At 44.1% G+C, this 21,229-nt stretch overlaps 1 protein-coding gene across 1 annotated transcript in view; it reads left to right on the top strand.

The window, feature by feature from the left end:
* The window catches only part of PLPP5 (phospholipid phosphatase 5), a gene marked incomplete in the record, with an annotated part of 361,831 nt that overhangs the window by 44,318 nt on the left and 296,284 nt on the right, over positions 1–21,229 (top strand).

Raw genomic sequence — 21,229 nt, 5'->3', positions numbered from 1 at the left:
ATTTAAGTATATATGGAACTTCATACATGATTGGTAAAATTATTGATTAAATTGCTTGTTTAGAAATAGGCTATCAAATCAATCATTAGCCATAGAGAGTTTGATAGAACCGTGAAGTACTATCTTTGCAATGCTAGAAGCTTGGGAAACAAATTTGATGAACCCACTGGCTTAATTGCAAAAGAAAAGTATGAAATTGCTGCCATTAACAGAAAAATAGAATTCATTGTGTTTTCACATGATCAGTTTTTCTAAATAGGAATGTTTGTGGCAAAATACTCAACATATAGGTTCAGAAGACTATTTCTTCCTGTCTTAATTTTGAAACAATTGTTGTTCAAGTTTTTGATAATGATAGCCCAAAGTATATTTGTTGTTTTAAATTATCTATATTCCAGGTGGTAGTCATTGAGCAGCTTTATTAAATCTAGAAAATTGTCTTGATTAAAAAAGACAATATACTATTAGTTGGTGATTTTAATTCTCCAACGATTCAATGGAATATGTAAGAAATCAGCTATGTTGCCACAGATTGCTTAATAATAGTTTTATTGTAGTGAGCAGCATATAATACAATAGCAGCAGATATAAATGTCACAGCAGCATATTCAAATGGTATATAGCAGCATGATGCATCAAATGACTGAAAGCATGAAAGAAGTTAAACAACAATATCTGAACAAATATTGTACCAGGCTACAAATAACTTTCTGTTATAAGCATACATATTATATCACCTCAGTAACTTTCCTCTGGTAGCTGTATCCATCCCCTCAACTTTGATTCACAGGCCTTATTGTTCAGGTACCTGACGGTGCCTTTCTGTTTATATAGCATTCCATTGCAAGTACGCACATCTTTCCCTTGAGAAAGGAGCATTTTGCATTTTTTCCTTGAGAACTGGCTTTTCTGCACATCTCCTGCATAGCCAGAAAGGTTATCTTTTCCCTTCTGCTGAACTGTCTTTCCCTGAAACTATATGCATAAATGAAAAGAGACAAGTCTGACTGTATGACTGAAAAACCTCAGTCTACCATACTTTATCAACTTGAAAGAGAGTTTGTTAATATTGCTTCTTTTCGTGGGATGACTAAACTGGATTCCTGTAATACAAGCTAGAAATAATATTCTCGATATTGTAGCTACTAATGCTCCTGAGCAGATAAATTGCTTGTAGGTCCTTTCACCTTTAAGTTGTCCATCTGATCATAATTCAGTAACACTGGTGACAAAAAAAAAAACTCAATTGAAAAGATATGTTTGCAGTAAAATTGCTCGTTACAGTCTAACTTCATAAATTACTAATTATGATTGGTGCAATTTAGCTTAATGTACAGGACATTATCTTGGGTATTTGATATTCAGAAATGTGTAATTGTGTTAAGGCTTGTGTGAGTTGTACGTATAGTAAAAATCTGTTATCCCATATGGTGAAATAAAGGGATACTGGGGTTGTATAGAAGGAAAATGAGGAATTATAAAATGTTAAAGAAATATCCAACAGATATTAACAGAAAATGCTATCTGTAGGAATTTACAACAGGCAAGTAAAAAGGTTATAACTTTTTATGAAAATAAACTTGTCAGCAATTATTCTAAGTATATTTGTTTGCGTCTTTCGGCTTTTCCCAGTTAGGGGTCGCCACAGCGGAACTCCGGTCCGCTAATGATTGGTTGTGGATTTTTACGTACCAGGTTACCAGCCCTGACGCACAACCTTCAACGAAGGCATGCCCCATTCACGTATGCCTACACACAGAAGACGCTCTAGCTGAGAATCGAACGGAACAACGTCTTGCTATGAGGAGACAACACTACCGCAGCATCACCACAGCAGTTAATTATTCTAAGTATATAAGCTGTATTAATGATAAGATACAACCTCTCAATGCGATTAGAATAATGATGAAGTTATCCAAGATGCCTATATAGGTGTGAGTGAATTTAATGTATTTATTTTTTTCAAATAACTGTTTTACTTGCATCTCTTTAATTGCTTTTGGTTATAAAATGACCAGAATGTGTGATTGTCACTATAGTGTAATGTATTGCTAAATATCCCCTCAGTGTTGTTGTCTTTTACACTGATGAACTATCTTCCTCCATAGAGCAGGTATGTATCATATGGCATTACATTTCCGTTTGTTCTAAGACTGTGTAAAACAGTGAAAAGACGTTGACAATGTGTTATATTTGTAACACTTTCATTCAGATCGGATAAGCTTTATGCATGCTGAGTTTCCCTTTAACACATATGTATGTAAACTGAATTGCTAATGTTCTGGTGTGTGTATGTATGTAGTGTGTATGTGTATTATATTTATATATCTATATATCTATCTATATATATATATATATATATCTATCTATATATATATATATATATATATATATATATATACATACACTACACTCTTTTGACATACTGGTTAATCCCATGAATGTTTTCTAAGTGATGGTGTTATATGAATGCTTTCTAAGTGATGGCGTTATATTTTACTTATCCGTGTAGTGCCATGTTCTGATAATTTGCTCAATACAGCTGTATATTTATGCTGCATTACTCTGGTTCTGTCAGTATACTTCCTATAAAACTACTTTGAGCTTACATTTATACACTGTCTTACCATCACTCTGCTCTTATATTTCCCCTGTATTCTCTTGCTCTGACTTACTGTGGTCCTTTGTCCATCTCTTTTTTGTATAATAAGTAGTAAGTTTATTGCCTCAGTATACTTTACAGCTTAGTAGAGTTTTTGTCTTTCTTTCAATTCAGAGCCTGCAGTCACTCCATGTGACCTCGATATTGCAGGAGCTCTGCCACAAGGCCTAACACCTGTAAGTTTACAGAAAACTTTCAGTGTTTCATGTAAACATATTTTTCATGAAGAACATTGCTGCATATTAACTTTAATCAGTTAAATACATGTTTGCTTCGTGATTGAAAGTCTCTGTGAAATAGTCCGTGTACTCTAAGGACTTCTTATTTACTAAGTAGCCACTGTTTACTTTTGCTTGACCAGTAGACTATACTGCATATGCCACTTATTTAGTCTCAGGAAATGACAGACGACCTGTTTTCCTTTCATCTCTTTGTTAATTGCTTTGTTCTGGCTGTAAAATGATTGATTGCTGTCAGTTATAAATTGACCTAAGGGTCTCAGACTCTCTGTGATAATCTTCCAATCTGTAAGACTAAACAACTCGTGCATCCAGTTAAACAGCATATTTATAAAACAACATGTAACCTTTCCAAGTTTAACCCAAAAAATGTTCAATACTACACTATCATCTATTAACTGGAACTTCCTAAAAGTCCTCCCCATAGATGATGCTGTAATTGACTTAAGTGCAACTTTTCTAAATATCCTTCCACCTCTTAGAAGGAAGAGACTGAAAAACAAGTAATGCAGTTTGGCTATCCAAAAGAGTAGAATGCTAATGCAGGATAGAGGCTACATTCACTGTCCCCTTCTAACCTGTGCCCACATCTTATATAAAACTACTGTTTAACTTAAACCGTGCTCTTTTTCAGCTGATAACTTTCCAAGTGAGTACCTAAAACTAGCAGCCAATAGCATTGCCTATCCTGTCTCAATCTTTGTAAATGGGTCAGTCCAGGAATTCCACATTCCCTCTCTCTGGAAAAAGTCGCACATTATCCCGCTGCACAAAGGAAGCAATTCAACAGACAATAACTTTAGACCTGTAGCAGTCTTATCTCCCCTCACCAAAATACTTGAGAAATGTTTTCAAAAACAGTTGCTAGACTATCTCCTGCAGGAAGAACTCCAATCCCCTACACAACATGACTTCCATCCTTCCCATAGTACTAGCACTGTCCTTCTAATCTATATAGATACTGTCAATAAAGATAGAGATAATGGCAAACTAGTCTAGACTTGTCTAAAGCCTTCACAGCAAATGTCTACTTCAAATGCCCTCACTAGTTCTCTCTGCACACCCTTCCGTGGTTCAAATGCTACCTGTCCAGTAGGTATCAGTCAGTAAAATGACACTCCACGCTCTCTGCATACCTCCCAGTCACCACTGGTGTACCACAAGGCTGTATCCTTCATCCCCTTCCTCTTTAATATTTTCACCAACATCCTCTCGACTTCCACAAAACACGCCACCCTAACACAGTATGCAGATGATTCCACTCTCTTCTGCACATCTGACAGTATGGTACACTTCAAACAAATTACTTACAATGCTCTGTTTCAGTGTTATAGCTTCCTAACTCACGATTCATGCTCCACTCAAAAAAGACCAAGCTTCTAATTTTCCCCCCAAATCCCTCTCTCGTGAAAAAAATGAAACCAAGTCCCCTCTCCTGATAATACAACCATTGAAGTCACTTCTCGTAGCAAACTATTGGGGGGGGGGGTGATAGTAGATTGTAATCTTACATTCAACCTGCATATACAGAATTGCATGAGAAAAACTCATCAAAAACTAAGTATGCTTTACAGAGCCAAAAACTTTCTCACAGATGCAACTAAAACTACACTTGCCACTACGTATCTCCTCCCCACTCTTTGTGGTGCTCCCATCCCTACTAACCTCCGGACTTCAGAAAAATTTAAAACTTGAACAATGCTGTAACAAAGTTGCTAAATTTAGAGCACATACCCCTTTCATAACACACCACTGAAAAGTCTAAATTGGTTTGAACTGCCATCACATCAACTAACATATACAAAACTTCTTACCACCTATAAAATTATCCAGCATCCATCTGCCTGTCCAGCACTAAAAACATTCTAAACCACTATGTTCCCAGTTGGTCATTGCATTCCAATGACCAAAATCTCCTGTCTGTCTACAATCCTAGCAAATTTGCTGGGCATTGTCTTCACTTGTAGAAGGTTGCTAAGGCTTGGAACTCCTTATCTCTATCCATCAGGTCTGTACCCTCCCTCCCTCTGTTAAAACCACTTTGCCAAAATTTAGCCAGGAAGTTTTTCAATGTTCTTCATCAAATCCCTGATGAACTGTATCCCTAAATATGAACAAGCATTTTTTTTCTTTCTTTACACCTCCTTTAAAGGGAGAGTGTCAAGATTTTCTGCTACTGTCTTTGATCAGATCTGAAGAAGTACTCTGTTATGTACGAAAGTGCTAATCTTTTATTTTATGTATTGAATCCGTGCGTTTTTATTGGATTTATTAAATTTTCTTGCACTACTGCAGTTTGATTTACTTTGATACAAAATATTTCTTCCTGCAACAAGACTTTGCTCCTTTACCTTGTTTTATTTTGTTTTGGTTTAGCTGTCAGGTCATGTGATCCTCATGTTTACATTCAGGCTGCTCTGACTCTGAGCTCAGGTTTCAGTACCCTGGGGATAGGTTTTCTGGAAGTGAGATTTATCCAACAGTTTCCTGTGTGTGCTGCTTTTATTTACAGCCCATACTGATGGGGAAACTTCTCTTTGAAATGTAGAGAAGTAGTGCTTATAAGGCTTACTGTTGTTTTTTCATTGTATTTAAAAGGTTTATACTTTCACTTGGCATGTAGACACAGCTCTGTATCTTCATTACTTTCAGCAACTATGTAAAAATGCATGGCTTTGCTCATGTTCTACACCAGGTTAATCAAATAGATCCTTAATTTCTAAATATAACAACATAGGTGCCACAATTCTCTGATATGATCTTGCTGCACTATTTTACAAAATTGAGCATTTCTTGCCTCTTTTACCTATACCTCACAGTGTTATCACTATACAGACCCTAACTTTTGTTCTCCTTTTTGCTTCTTCCCTATCCATGCTCTTTACTTTATTGATAAACACATAACATTTCTACCTCCTACTTTCCCTCTCCTAAAAATCCCCTCCTCTCAACTCTACACTGTAACATATGCGTACTAGTTAATTCCTATGTACATATTATTAATTTTAGAATGATTAGTCTTACTGATGCAATGGCCTAAGGAAGATAACAGAACCAGAATGTCAGACTTTTTAGACAGCACGGTACAGAATTACAAGGCACACATATGTCCATTTCAGCTTGTTGCTGTGGTGGGTCCTAATGGTTTTAGTTATTCTGTAAAGGCCCAATTATGGTCATACCTCACAACCTAGTAGTTTCAGAAATCTACACAAACCTTAAACTTAAGGTGGAACCACTCACCCCAGATAAGGGCAGGTTTTCAATATTACCCTTATGAATTGAAACGGTTGTCCAAAGGAACTAGTCAGAAAGTCCAATTTATGTCATTTAGCATCTTCGGTCCTCATGAATTTACATGAAGAGCACATTTATGATGAATAAAAAATATGAGTCATCACTCTGGACTTTGTGGAAGACAAGGCCCTATCCTTTTATTATGTCTCATACAGGCTTTTATAGGGGAGATCTATGCCTGGCCTACAGGGCATCGTCAGACCCCACTCTGATGACTCTCCTACATATCCACAAAATACTCGGCACCAGAATTACACGTTCTGAACACTTAAAAGCTTGCCTGTGGTATAAATACGATCTACTGCAGAGATAGGTATGTATCCCAAAGACTACTCCGTCTATGGAACAGGCTCCCCATCCATGTGAAACAGAGTTCCTCCCTAAACCAGTTCAAGTGCAACTTGTACAATTTCTTTCTTTATTTCCAATTAGATTACCGGGGGAAGTCTATTGTGCCCAGAGAGCCCATTTTCAGTGGAGGCCCAGGGATAAAAGCTGCAAGAAACACATTACAGTAAAGATAGCAATCGAATAAAAATAACAGTACAAGTACTTATACATATAGAATAATACAAAACGTGAGCACTATTGCCCATAGTGGAAAAATATCGTGCAGATTAATTTTAACAAATTCACAGTTAAAGTCAACAGTCAAAAGATGTTTACAAGATTTACAGAGTGTGAGGAAATTGGATGGGAAATCACAAATTCATCCCTGGTTTGGCACTTATGTCTCCAATGGACACAAGTAACCTGTAAATGTTGCATCTTCCAGGCTCATGCTTCCACGTATCAAGGGTAACGGAACTTGTCAGAGGTTTGGGATGCATGGCTAGTCTTAAAAAGGCACTTGTGGTCGTTAGCTTAGTAAATACCTATGAACCGTGGTCATTTGTGAGCTATGATTATTCGAGATGTCCTTTCTAGAGTACTACATGAAGTATTAGTGATGATGAAGGAATAATTCTGAATCGTACCAAAAAAAAATGTTACATTATAAGCATGCAACAGCTAAGCTGCAGGGATCAGCAGCAGAGGAGGGTGATGTGAATTACATAGGGTGCCAGATTAACAAGTGCAAGGCACATTGTATTGTTTAAGTGCACCTTCCAGGCAAAAGACTGTTGTGGTGCAGTGTGTAGATTTCCACACCGGTAAACATGTTATGCATGATACATGTGCATGTACACAAACACTGCTGGTGCAGTATGACACTAACCCCATCATAGGTACTGTCCAGAAAAAATATTCATCCTTAGGCATATCGTAACAAATGGCTCCCCCATCATCACCACCACCAGTACTTACTGTCCATATCTGTTACCAAGCAACAGACTTGAAATAGCCTATGTATGTGTCCCAAATATTCCACTAAAGCTAAAACTCCATAAACCAACCCTTTCATGGAATAAAGGAACACATCTGTACTAAAGTACATTATGTACTTATAATATAAGGTTTCTGCTTCCATACCCTCTACCTGCCATACTCTGAGATCCTCATGTGGGTATTGTCACTGCTACTTATTATAACAGTCTCCCGGATTCAGCAAGCCTTGCACAGTTTGCAGGACTAGTGCAGGAGCTCCAGCAGGCAATATGTCTGCTGCGTTCCAGGAATAAGCTGTAGTGACGTGCCTGAGCACTCGGGCACTACGGACTTGGCCCCTGAATGCAAATCACCCAATTTTCAGGTGAAATCCAGGCAAATGAGGTGAATTTGCGATCCAGGAAGCTGTAAGCCGGCCATGCAGGACTAGTGTAATCTGCAGAAATGTACTCTGCCAGTAACCGAGTACATTTCTGAACACTACAAAACGGAGCCATGACAGCCTCTGATAAATTATGTAGAAAGCATGCCAATGTCCAAATATATGGCCACTGGCATGGAAAACAGTTGCAAAAATAAAAAAAAAATCAACTTTTAATTTTTTTTGCATATCTCTGCTGTTTAAGCATAGGGCAGCAGCGCACAAATGTGATTGGGCGAAAATTCTGAAATAAAACCTAAAATAAGCATTCTAACCAAAATCACTATTTTTGCCATTATACTCAATGGCAGGCAGAATACAACATGGCCAGTGAGTAGTGGTTGCTAAGGGTGGAGGCTCAGTGTGGGACCTGTAACTATGCATCAGCAGGCAGTCCTATGCAAATGAGGGGAATGATACTGAATCCCAGATTTTCCCCTGCATGCTAGTCAGCACCCAACAAAATTGAGCATTTCTTGCCTTAAAGAGTAAGAATATTTTGGTCCAAGCCTAGAAGTTAGCTGACATCATAGGGGGGGGTTTGTCAGGCATACTGTCAGCAGATTGGAGCCCTGTGGCTTGGGTTTGCCCTTAGCTTAGCAGAGCTAAGCAAGGTGGTGTGTCTGAGGCTGCCTAGCACTCTTTACATTGCCTAAGTGGGGGTGCACCAGGTTTAAAGGGAAAAAAAAAAAACCACGAAAATAGCAGCTCTGTGCACATTTGAGCACTTTGTTTGCATGGCGCGCCCCCGGGCTTAAACAGGAAGGCAATGGGAAGGGAAAACAGGAGTAGGAAGGTAATCGGGGAGAACTAGCATAGCTGGCAGGTGAAATGTATCAGAATCAGCCAATTACACATATTGCAGCCAAGCCCAGGCCAGAACACTACTATAAACTATGCAAACAACTTTTCCTCTGGTTTTCCCACATATTTTACACCACCAGTGTATACAAGCGGGGAATTTTAACAAACAAAAATAAAATAAGAGGCTGCAATAGTTATCGTATAACAACATGTGGAAGAGGCTGAGGGTGGTGAGGATGAGAATGCTGTCGACCAACCCACAGTGAGGAGTTGGATAACAGCGTACAGACCCGGGGTAACCTACCAGCGGCTACATGAGCTGGAGATAGTGGCGTGCTATAGGGTGGACAGAGACCTCCTACAGCAAATTGTTGAGCTGTGCCGGCCATACCTCGCACACACAACTAACAGAGGGGAACGTGGATACCAAGGTATGTATAGGCCTAAGAATACTAGCTACAGGTACCTTCCAAAGGCCAACTTGGGGATATTATGGGGATCTCACAGGCATCAGCATCCAGGGTACTCCGCCAGTTCCTGGTTGCCTTTTCAGCACATGCCGGTGAGCACATACATTTCCCCAACACTCGTGAGGTGTTGGCCAGCAATATGCATCTTTTCCACCAAATAGCAGAATACCCTGAGGTAGTGGGTATTATAGACTGCACGCACATACACATCAAAGCACCACCTGGTGAGCGAGTTAGGGTCTACATTAACCGCAAGGGCTTCCCCTCCAACTGCCAGGTTGTGTGCGATGCCCAGGGCATAATAATGATTGTGTGTGCTGGCTGTCCTGGAAGCTATCACGATTCCCACATCTGACATCTGATGCAGCTGTACCACAGATTTGCCAATGGGGACATCCCTTACAGTCACCTAGTGGGGGATGCTGGTTATGCACTGGAGCCATGGCTGATGACATACATCAGAAATGCACACACACACGAACAAGAACTCCATAATGAGGCACACACACAGGCTAGAATTATAATAGAGCTTGTGTTTATGATGCTCAAATCATGGTTCCAGTGCCTGGACACATTCAGTGGAGCCTTGCAGTAATCACCAGCTACATGTACTCAAATTGTCATCTTATGTGCCATGCTACACAATATGGTCCTGCAGAAACATCTTCAGCAGACACAGCATGGGGCAGGGCCACACAGCCCCCACCATTGCCAAGGCCTGCACAGCCACAGAGCAACTTGCAGGAGGAACAACCTGAGCCTGCCCCAGTAGGCAGAAGGAGGTGTGCCCGATATGCCCTGGTACTTGGCAAAGAGGCAACGCATAGCACATACACTGACACATGAGGGACCCAGGGAATGACACCTCTCTCTGACTCGCACATACAGTAAAAGAGATGCCAAACATCACACTACCTGTGCTCAGCCATGTGTAGGGAGTGTTCCGTGTGCATCCGACATAGGCAGCTCTCCAGCACCATCCTCATTACTGGCACACCCACAAGGTTAGTCACTCACCTTACCAATTGCCGAATGGAGTAGTATGTGTTGTTACCTGTATCTATGGTATTGATGAGCATGCAAGGGAATCAGGTTGCTGAATGGGATGCCAGCAGATAGTAGACACCTATTGTGGTAGCACGAAATCTGTAACAAATACTGGTGTCACTATAGTAGCCAGTACTACACATGGTGACAAAACCCACTGCAGGAAATGTGCTGGGCCACATCTGTGTCCATATGACAAACACATGCCAGTCAGGGAGGTTCACATACCCAACAACAGTCTCAGCCAGCAGGACAGTTATAGACAAACACAATCAAAGGCTGTGCTAAGGCCTCTGAAAGATGGCTATGGGTAACCTCCCCACCAGGCCTACACAGGCAGACTACATCAGGTCAGGCAGTGGGATATTAGTACTGAAGGGTAAGAAGTCAAACTAATATGTAGGTCAATCAAGCCTAAGACCTGTAGTACACGGATATGCCTCTAGTCAGCATGACTGGTTAGAAAATAGAATGAAATGAAGTACCTGATATACCCGTACAGTCATAGCAAATGTGAACGTGTCAGGTGTGCCCCCTCCAATCCTATTTAGAAATGTAGTAACAGTCAGGTGTGAACCCCCCACTCCCGTGTAGCAATGTAGAAACAGTCAGGTGTGCCCCACCCAATCCTATGTAGACATGTAGTAATAGTCAGGTGTACCCCCCAATCCTATGTAGAAATGTAGTAACAGTCAGGTGTGCCCCCCAAACCTATGTAGACATGTAACAGGTGTGCCCCCCAATCCTATGCAGAAATGTAGTAACAGGTGTGTGCCCCCCCCACTCCCGTGTAGCAATGTAGAAACAGTCAGGTGTGCCCCCCAATCCTATGTAGACATGTAGTAACAGTCAGGTGTGCCCCTCCCAATCCTATGTAAAAATGTAGTAACAGGTGTGCCCCCACAATCCTATGTAGCAATGTAGAAACAGGTGTGCCCCCCAAAACCTATCTAGACATGTAGTAAGTCAGGTGTCCCCCCCCCCACAATCTTATGTAGAAAAGTAGAAATGGTCTGGTGTGCCCCCCCAATCCGATGTACACATGTAGTAGTAACAATCAGGTGTCCCCCCCCCAATCCTGTGTAGAAATGTAGTAACATGTATCTGTAGGTATAATACCAGTGGAGCACAGATGCCCAGAGGTGGCCAAGGTAGCAGGATAGATAGTAGCATTTGTACAATAAACTGGTATGTGTGTGTTAGGTTGGTGTGTGTTTCATGTTGTGTGAGAGTGGTTAGTATGCATGCATGTTGGGGGTTGACCTGGTAACCATTGCCCACTACTGCAGATGGCAGGGCCAAGTCCTCACAGCTGCAGTGCACCAGACAATCCCCACCAGTATAACACATGCTAGGAGTAAACCATTGTAAATGTATGGTGGTAATGTGTCACCATCTGAAAGATGGACATGGCATGGCTGTTGGTCTATATATACAAGCAGTACACAAGGAAATGTACCCCAGACATACAGTATATAATGTGTAACTGTGAAATGGACACACCCTTGGAATTGTACATACAGATATGCATCACATTATCTGTCCCTGTAGTAGGGAATACCGGTGTCTTCTGGCTGAACACTTGCAGATCACAAAGGTGATCGGACTGATTTATTGGGGAACGGCTGATGTACCTGCACATGCCACCATAACTGGAATGCCCCATGCATATCTGTGTTTCAGATGCAAGTAGTGTCCATAGCAAACATGCACCTAGCTCACCCAACCACCACCCACAGGTACCTCTCTGGTCGTATACCTGCTGTTGGGAATGGGCATATGACCCTCACTTTTGTATGGCAATAGTGAAAGTATGCAGTGCAGGTGTCCCATGCAGGTGTGTCCCTAGCTGTAGGTATCACCCTGCCAGCATCCACACCACCTGATCAATATTGATAGAAAGTATTGGCATGAACACCTAGCACACCTAGCCTGTCACCCCAGGGGAATGTACTGTATGGCGGTCTGGGACTGTAGGACTGACGGAATGCAACGGCTTGCCACAGCTGGCCTGCATCACCACCAAATGGCCTACAGGCCTCTGTCTCACACGTACTGCCAATGCATGTTATGTCATGGACACCAAAATAACAACATAACACACTCCACATAACCCATATGCAAGGCCATGTGGACAAACCACAGTAACATGTCCACCATGTCCCACTGCATGAACTGTGGACCAACACCAAAATACAGCTGTGATGAGGTGATAACTATAGGGAAAGTATCACAGAATGTATGCATAATGTATGGAAGAGGATAGAATAACAGGGGGGGTGGGATCATGGGCAGCAGGGAATGTGCAAGGTCCAACACACAGCTGTGTGCACATACTATCACTGGCTGCAAACACTCAAATGGGTGGTTACAAACCTGCCCGTACACCACAGTAGGGGTAATGTCCTGACTGCCTCTGAGTAACCTGTGTACATCTGCACAGCTGTGAGGTATTGCCACAGCAAGATAAGGCCATAGTGCCATGTCGATGGATGTACAAGTATGGGATCCTCTGCTAGCACTGTACCAATTTGCTGAACTGGATACACAGACCCAGCAGCAAGTGTCTGCAGCTCCCCTCCAGAATGTCATAACTTTCCATGAATATGTAGGCGTTCGCTCACAATACCAGACACAACTGCATTCACCCTTGTTCCCCATGACATCATTGTGAGCAAGAATGTCCACCTTGACAGTACTTGAGGACATAAAGCATCACAGTGTATGACAGTACACGTGTGAATGTCTCTGCTAACAACCATACCATGTAGCAGAAGCAGCACAGACACAGTCACCTACAGTAGACACTATCCCTTGCACAGTTTGACCCCATATTGCCAAACGATCTACAGATATCCTGCAGAAACAGTATAAAGGTCTGCACTGGAGTACAATCTACCTGGAATGGATCCACACATTCAATACAGAAGGGCATACTGGGCATGCTCACACACTTAAACAAATGAAGCCCATGTCTGCAAACAACAGTGGACCATACATATCTGACAGTTGCACTGTAGAAAGTAGCCACTGGTATCCGTCAGCATTACAGACTATGTGGTGCAAGTGCGAGCTGGGCAACATGACTGTTCAAGGCAGTAGTCATCTAGTAGCTGTATACACGTACCTGCAGAATATAACCCTGCACACTGCAGAATATAACCCTGCGTGTGCCAGCATGTGGTGTGTCAACCTCTAGATAAATGGGATGTTATGTGATCCTATCTCGCGTACATTCTGACTGATGGGTTCGGAGCCGATCCCTCGGCTCCGACTCGGCACGCTTATGCCAAAGAGCGAAGTCTCTTATTGGCTGAGCTTACTATATCCCAGGATGCACCACTACCAGTCCCCCAGATCTCGTTTGCCGCTAACTAGCAAAGACGTGGTCTCGAGCTGGCTGAGCTAAGTAGTGTTTTTTCACTAACTTTTTCTGTCAGAAATTTGCTAATTTCTTAACAAAAAGCTGTTTTAACGGCTACTCTGTGCTGTTGTGTGTGTTTGACAACTTTTCTGTGAAAAATTTGTGTGTGATTGATATTTGTTCTGGTTACAGGCTCCCTTGGTCCGTAGGGCCTTTTTCTGTTGATTAATCCCTTTTAAAACCTTAGGGGTTCTTGATTTCATTTATACAGTTGTTCACTGTTGTTCAATTGGCCTTTATTTTATTATGCTATCGTTGTGACGCAAGTTAATCTTGTGGGGTCAGTCTTCCAACTAAGTTTGTCTGTGAGAGAGTACTTAAATTTACTTATAATGTCTCAGGCACCTAGGCCTTCGGGCTTCAAGAAGTGCACTAAATGTAGTTTTAAAATGTCTATCACGGATGACCACTCTCTGTGTGTATATTGTTTGGGCGCCAAACATTTGCAGGAGTCCTGCAGCGTGTCACGCTTTTTCCTCGAGGGTCCTCCAAGAGAGGAAAAATAAGCTTATTTTGAAAGGCCTTATAAAAACCCTCTTTTGAAGAAGCTTTAGCATCCTCTCCTTCTCCTGCTAAAAAGAAAAGGGCGTCGGCTCCGACCAGTCCGTCGGACCCGACCGCCAAAAGACATAGGCAGGCTTCTCCTTCGGCTCCAAGGACTTCGGAGCCGAGGGGGAACGGTCTGCCTCGATGCCTCCAGTCTCGACTCCTCTGGCTTCGGAGCCGATGGCTGGGGCATCGAGGCGGGTCACCTTCATCGGCTCCACTGGTCTCGGAGCCGATGAAGGTTGTCCGCTCAGACACTTCCTCCTCGGCGCCTAAGTCCTCCTCGGCACCGATGGAAACTGGTTTGGGTATTCCTTCGGCGCCGATAGTTATCGAGTCGCCGAGCCGGTCCCCTAGCCCCTTGGGGCCGTTGGAGAGGCCAACTCGAACCCGCTCAGTCTCCTCTAGGTCATCGAGGATGTCAGATTCGACATAGACAGGGTGCTCCAAAGACTGTTCCAGTCCCCAGTCTTTCAAAATTTGTTTCGGCTCCGACCCAATGGGCTTGGGAGCCGATAGCGCATCCCAGTGCCGTTCCTCCTCCCAGCGCTTGCGCCCGGGCGGAGGAGGTGCTGGTGGAGCCGGTGGAGATCCTAGGGTCGGCTCCGACCCTTACTCCAACCCCCGCCTTTGAGTCCGAGTTTGGCCCGCGGACTTCTTCCGGACCAGGGGTGACGTTTGGGACCTATGCTGTCGGTTGCGAGCCTCCCTCTCGGTGCTTCGGCTGCGGGACTTCCGTCTGCTATCATGGCTCCGGGGACCGGACACTCCCAGGATTCTGGGGGTCCGGCTTTCAGAGCTATGAGGAGTGCCTTGGCCAAGTCTTCTTCGGCCATCTCTACGGCTTTACCGGCACCTTCCCTGGGCGTGGAGACTGGGTCTTTGGCAGTTCCCCTGTCCCTAGGCAGCGGAGCCCCGGGGCCTGAGGTTACCCCCACTGGGGTTCCCCTCCTCCTGAGGGTTCTTCGGAGTTGTCTTCGGAGGAGCCCCCAAGGAAGAGATCGTGCAAGAGGAAGCACGTGGACTCCCCCGAGTCTCTTACATCGGACACTGATCTTGATGATGTGGAGGGGTCCCCAAAGTCGTCCTTGGATGATGTCTCATTCGCAGACATTTTAGAGATCCTTAAGCAACGAGGCGGCTGGATATCCAAACCCCCCTCTGCTGATGAGTCAGTGCTTCTCAAGGCCTTTGGGGCTCAGCCCTCCGCCTCCTGGGTGTCTCCGCCCTTCGACGAGCTCCTGGATTTGGTTTGTCGGAGGGCGTGGGAACATCCAGATAGTGTGGAACCAGTGCCTTCTCGCCCTAACAAATTTTTGTCTGCCCCACCCGAGAAGGAGTTCTTGACAAAAGGCGTGGCTGTAGATGCCATGGTGGTGGCATCTGCTACACAACAGGACGTGGCAGAGGCTTCAATGTCCGTCCATCCTCCTAATGAGGAGTCTAGGAGCATGGACCGGTACGGGAAGCGCACCCTGACTTCAGCGGCCTTTACACTAAGGTCCCTGAATTATTTGGCACATTTTAACAGGCTACAGAGGGATCTGGTCAAGGAGCTGTCAGATTCCCTCTCAGGTAACCTACCTGAGCAGCTAGCCCAGTCGGTTAGCTCTCAGTTGGCTATCCTTACCTCGATTTCTAACTCGTCCATGAGGCTCATTTCATATGCGGCCAAGGGGCAGGCAGAGCAGGCACAGGCGTGGCTCACGGAGACAAGCCTGGCTCCGTTGTGTCATTTTATGGAGGCCTTCAAGTCTTCCTTCCCCTTTGATGGGTCCTCTTTGTTTGGACCTAAGGTTAAAGACACTCTTACCCGCTGTGAGCAAGAGGGAAAAACTTTATCTGCCGTAGGTGCCGTTATTCCACTCCCTTCGGCCTTATCCCAAGGCTAAAGGAGGAGGGAAGATGTGGTTCCAAATCACGTAAGTTTTTTCCTCAACAGCAGGAAGATTCCCTTCCAGAGGCAGAGGACGGGGACATTTTTCTGGGAGACGCCGTCCCAGAGGCGGCAGAGGGCCCCGCAATTCTGGAGACCGCGAGTCCTTTCGTGGCTCTTCTGCCTCCCACACTTCATGAGGGATTGCCCGGCTGTGCTGCTCGAGCCAGTCGGGTGCCATTTTGCCAAGCACCTAAAAGCCTGGGAGTCTATCACTCAGGACAGATGGGTGCTCGGATTATTGCCAGAGGTTACACCATTCCCTTCACACACTCACCCCCACCGTCCAAAAAAATCCCGGACCCACCACCCAGTCAAAGGGAAATTGCAGCCGCAGAAGCGCCAAAGCTGCTAGAAAAGGAGTCATCCAACCAGTCCCCACAGACCAGATCGGATCCGGAAATTACTCAAGGTTCTTTTAGTGCCAAAAGACAGGGGACCTGAGACCAATATTGGATCTCAGCAAACTAAACCAGTCCGTCATGAAGTCCAAATTCGAATGGTCACTTTACAATCCATTCTCCCATTGTTGGAGAAGGATGTTTGGATGTGCTCCATAGATCTCAAGGACTTATTATCACATACCGATACATCAGGCGTCCAGGAGGTATCTGCGCTTCAGCCTGGGAGACAGTCATTTCCAATTTTGTGCACTGCCCTTTGGTCTCACCACAGCCCCAGGGTGTTCACCAAGTGTTTGGCAGTAGTGACTGCTCACCTGAGGAGTCTTGGATTCCAAGTGTTTCCCTATCTGGACGACTGGCTCCTGACTGCCACCACCAGGCATCTACTAATAGACAACCTCAAAGCCACCATCTCCCTGGGTGCTACCCTGGGAATTACATTCAATTGGTCAAAGTCTGTCTTGCTGCCCTCTCAGCGCATAAGATTCATAGGAGCAGAGATAGACTCAAAATTGATGCGTCTTTCTTCCTACCGAAAGGATTCAAACTTTACAAAGTCAAGTTCAAGCCCTGCTTCCAAGATCCAAAGCCCCAGCCAGGATGGTCCTGCAACTTTTAGGTTCGATGTCTGCCACGGTTCTCCTAGTTCCACTGGCAAGATTGCACATGAGGATTCTTCAGTGGCTGTTATCGACACAATGGTCCTTTCAGAATCTCCCCCTCAATCACCCCATTCTGATTACAGAAGGACCTCCGCTGGTGGCTTCAGCCATCCAATCTGAATCAGGGAAGACCTTTTGTTATCCCCCCTCCGGTGGCCACCCTGACGGATGCCTCCCAGACAGGGTGGGGGGGGGCATTGTCTGGGCAGTTTAGTTCAGGGTTCCTGTCTTCCAGACGAAACCTTTCCCCATATCAATGTATTGGAAATGAGGGCTGTACTTCTGTCCCTACAGGCCCTCCACAAGTTTCTCCCTCAAGGCATTATCGCTATCCACACAGACAACATGTCGGTGGTGTGGTATCTAAACAAACAAGGAGGGACCAGATCTTACCCCCTTTGCAGAGAGGCCATGAGGGTGTGGGAATGGGCTGTAGCTACCAACTGTTTCTTGGTAGCGACCCACATTCCAGGGAAATCCAATATATTGGCAGACAGATTAAGCAGGACAATTCTCTCTCCTCACGAGTGGTCCCTGAGCGAAACAGTAGCAGCTCAGGTTTTCAGAAGATGGGGACACACCTGTTTGCAACACCACAAAACACAAAGTGCAAAGGTTCTTCTCCTTGACTCCACGTCAGGGGAGACAGCTGGATGCTCTAGCCCAACCTTGGCCAACAGGGCTACTTTATGCATTTCCTCCGGTCCCACTTCTCCCCAAAGTCATCCAGAAAGCTTCTCAATTGGGGTCCACAATGATACTAATTGCTCAAGACTGGCCTCGTCAGGTATGGTTCCCCTACCTAAAGAAACATTGGACGATTCTTGGTTGTTGGATCTAACTCCGGATCTGCTGATTCATCAGTCGGGACGACAACACCAGTCCCTTCACACTTTGAAATTGACAGCTTGGCTCCTCCACTTCCGACTTTAGTCAGAAATCACATTTTAGACCCGGAAGTTGTTCACATTTTATCTTCGGCCCACAAACCCACCACTAAAAAATTGTACCTCAGTAAGTGGAAGAGGTTTGCTATCTGGGCTCAACTCAGGGCTTAGACCCTATCACTGCCCGATACCAGAGGTTTTGAAATTTTAACATCCCTGTTTAATCAAGGATCTTCAGTCTCTACTATTAAAGTCCAACTAGCGGCTATCTCCAAATTCCACGAATCTATGGATCCACCGTTGATGAGCAGCAGATTATGTAAAACCTTCATTAAAGGTGCTGGGCTGTTAAGACCCCCAGTTTATCACCCTGCGCCTCCGTGGGATCTTGATTTGGTATGCCTTAACATCTTCCCCTTTCGAACCGGCTGCTACATGTGAGTTAAAATACCTGTCTTGGAAAACTGCCTTCTTAGTTGCAATTACCTCTGCAAAAAGAGTTTCAGAGCTTCAAGCCCTATCTATCAAACCACCGTACTTGATTTTTCACAAGGATAAAGTATCACTTAGGCCTAACCCATCTTTTGTTCCAAAGGTTTGTTCTAATCTCTGTCTCCAACAATCTCTAGAGCTACCAGTTTTCTTTCCAAAATTCTCCGAATACACCCTCCATAAATTGGATGTTCACAGGCAATTGCGCTTTTATCTAGACAGGACTCAACAAATTCGAAAATCAGACCAGTTGTTTGTGTCCTTTGCAGATAATAAATTGGGTAAAACCATCACTAAAGCTACTATCTCCAAATGGATTAGAGATTGCATAACTCAGGCTTATTCCTCTTCAAATAAGCAACTTACAACATCTATCAAAGCTCACTCTACCAGAGGTATGGCTACTTCTATTGCCTTTCATTCCAAGCTTGCTATTTCTGAGATTTGTGCTGCAACTACTTGTCCAGCACACTTTCATTTCACACTATAAATTGGATGTGGCATCTAAAGGCGAGCATCATTTGGTTCCACGGTACTCAGGAGTGTTTTCCAGTGAGCCACCCAGGATTCAGGTGCTAGGGGCTGTCCCATCAGTCAGAATGTAGGCGAGATAGATCACATAACATCTTTTAGTTATGTACTCACCATAACTTCAGATGTTTGGGATCCATCTCTCCTTCCCCTGCCTTGGAGATCAGAAGAGATTGAACGGTTTTGAGTTCTACTGTTTTCTTTTATCTTGTTTCATCTGACGATGTTATATAAGCAGTGTGTGTGTGTATGTATGCGGACAAACTAGATCTGGGGACTGGTAGTGGTGCATCCTGGGATATAGTAAGCTCAGCCAATAAGAGACACCCATCAGTCAGAATGTAGGCGAGATGGATCCCAAACATCTGAAGTTATGGTGAGTACATAACTAAAAGTTATGGCCCGTGCACACACACTTCCCTCCCCTCCCCAAAGCCCTACTATGACAAGCCTGCTGATGTCATCCACTTTGAATTACACCATTGGGAATGGAGTAGCTCAGTAATCTCTGTGGCATGTCCTAAAACAGTGTAATGCTGTAGTGTGATAAACTACTTGGGTAGGAGTTCTAATCCCAGACATGGCAATTATGTGTGTGTGTTTTTCTGTTTGTGCAGCGGGCAATGCTTTTTAGGCTAGTTACACACAGTGTAATTCAAATGCCCCACTTTGGCAAGGCTGCTAAGGTCATTCACTATGAAATACACCTTTGGGAAGGTGTAGCTCAGTTATCTCTGTGGTGCATCCTATAACTGTGTAATGCTGTTGTGTGATAAACTAGTTAGGTAGGAGTTCTAATCCCAGACGTGTGTGTGTGTGTGTGTGTGTGTGTGTGTGTGTGTGTGTGTGTGTGTGTGTGTGTGTGTGTGTGTGTGTGTGTGTATGTGTATGTGTGTGTGTGTATGTGTGTGTGTGTGTGTGTGTGTGTGTGTGTGTGTGTGTGTGTGTGTGTGTGTGTAGGAATGCTTTTCAGGCTAGTTACACACTACAATTCAAAAGCCCCACTTTGACAAGGCTGCTGATGTCATTCACTGTGAAATACACCTTTGGGAAAGGTGTAGCCCAGTAATCTCTGTGGTGCATCCTATGACAGCGTAATGCTGTAGATTGATATAGTACTTTGGTAGGGGTTATAGTCCCACACATGGCAAGCGTGAATGTTTGTGTGTGTGTTTCTCTGTTGTAGGGAGTAATGCTTTTTAGGCAAGTCACACTCACTACAAATCCAGTGTCCTACTTTGGCAAGGCTGCAGATGTCATTCACTGTGAAATACATCTTTGGGGAAGGAGTACTCCAGTAAGCTCCATGGCATGTCCTATAAATGCGTAATGCTGTAGTGTAATAAACTAGTTAGGTAGGAGTTCGAATCTCAGACATAGTGTGTGTGTGTGCCTGTCATTCATATCCTGTGTGCAGGTAGGTGTCTGTGAGTGTGCAACAACTGAACTCGTGGAGCGGGTTTTGCAAATTTCTTATATGGTGGCACTATTTTATGTCACAATGTCCACCTTACAAGGATAACAGATGTGAAATAGCTGAGAGGCTGGGGTGGCAATCCATACCCCTGCATGTGACATCAAGGCCTGGCAAACAAAGTTAGCAACCCTTGTATTACAGAGAACACTCTCAACCCAAGTCTCAGACACAAACACACTTGCCCAGGCAACAACTGCTATGTTGGTAGTACCCTGCATATTGCCCACAGATAGTAACCATATTGTGATTGCAGTGGACGACAGAGGGCATGGCACCCTGTCCATCAATACAATGCGCATGTGGGAGATTGGCCTAATGGTTAAGGTGTTTACCTTACAGACACAAGGTGCAGGGTTTGATTCTCACATGGGGTAACTGGCTAAGCTTAAAATGGCCTGAAAGGGCAAGGTAGCTTAGTAATAACCTATGAACCTATGAACATGCAGACAGTGTGCCTTTACTATGCTCCCCACTGGATGCCTGCAACACCTGTGGTGCCATCAAATGTGACCCACAAAGGACATACCATGCCTTATAAACAAGCCCTGTATGGACAGATGCCACTTACACCAGGGAATACCTGTATCATGCTATCAATGTA

The sequence above is a fragment of the Protopterus annectens genome, chromosome 9.part0 (assembly GCF_019279795.1).
Source record: "Protopterus annectens isolate FY-2018-M chromosome 9.part0, PAN1.0, whole genome shotgun sequence".
Lineage (NCBI taxonomy): Eukaryota > Metazoa > Chordata > Ceratodontiformes > Protopteridae > Protopterus > Protopterus annectens.
Note: the sequence above shows the minus strand (reverse complement) of the source record. Positions and strands in the feature narration are given on the sequence as shown.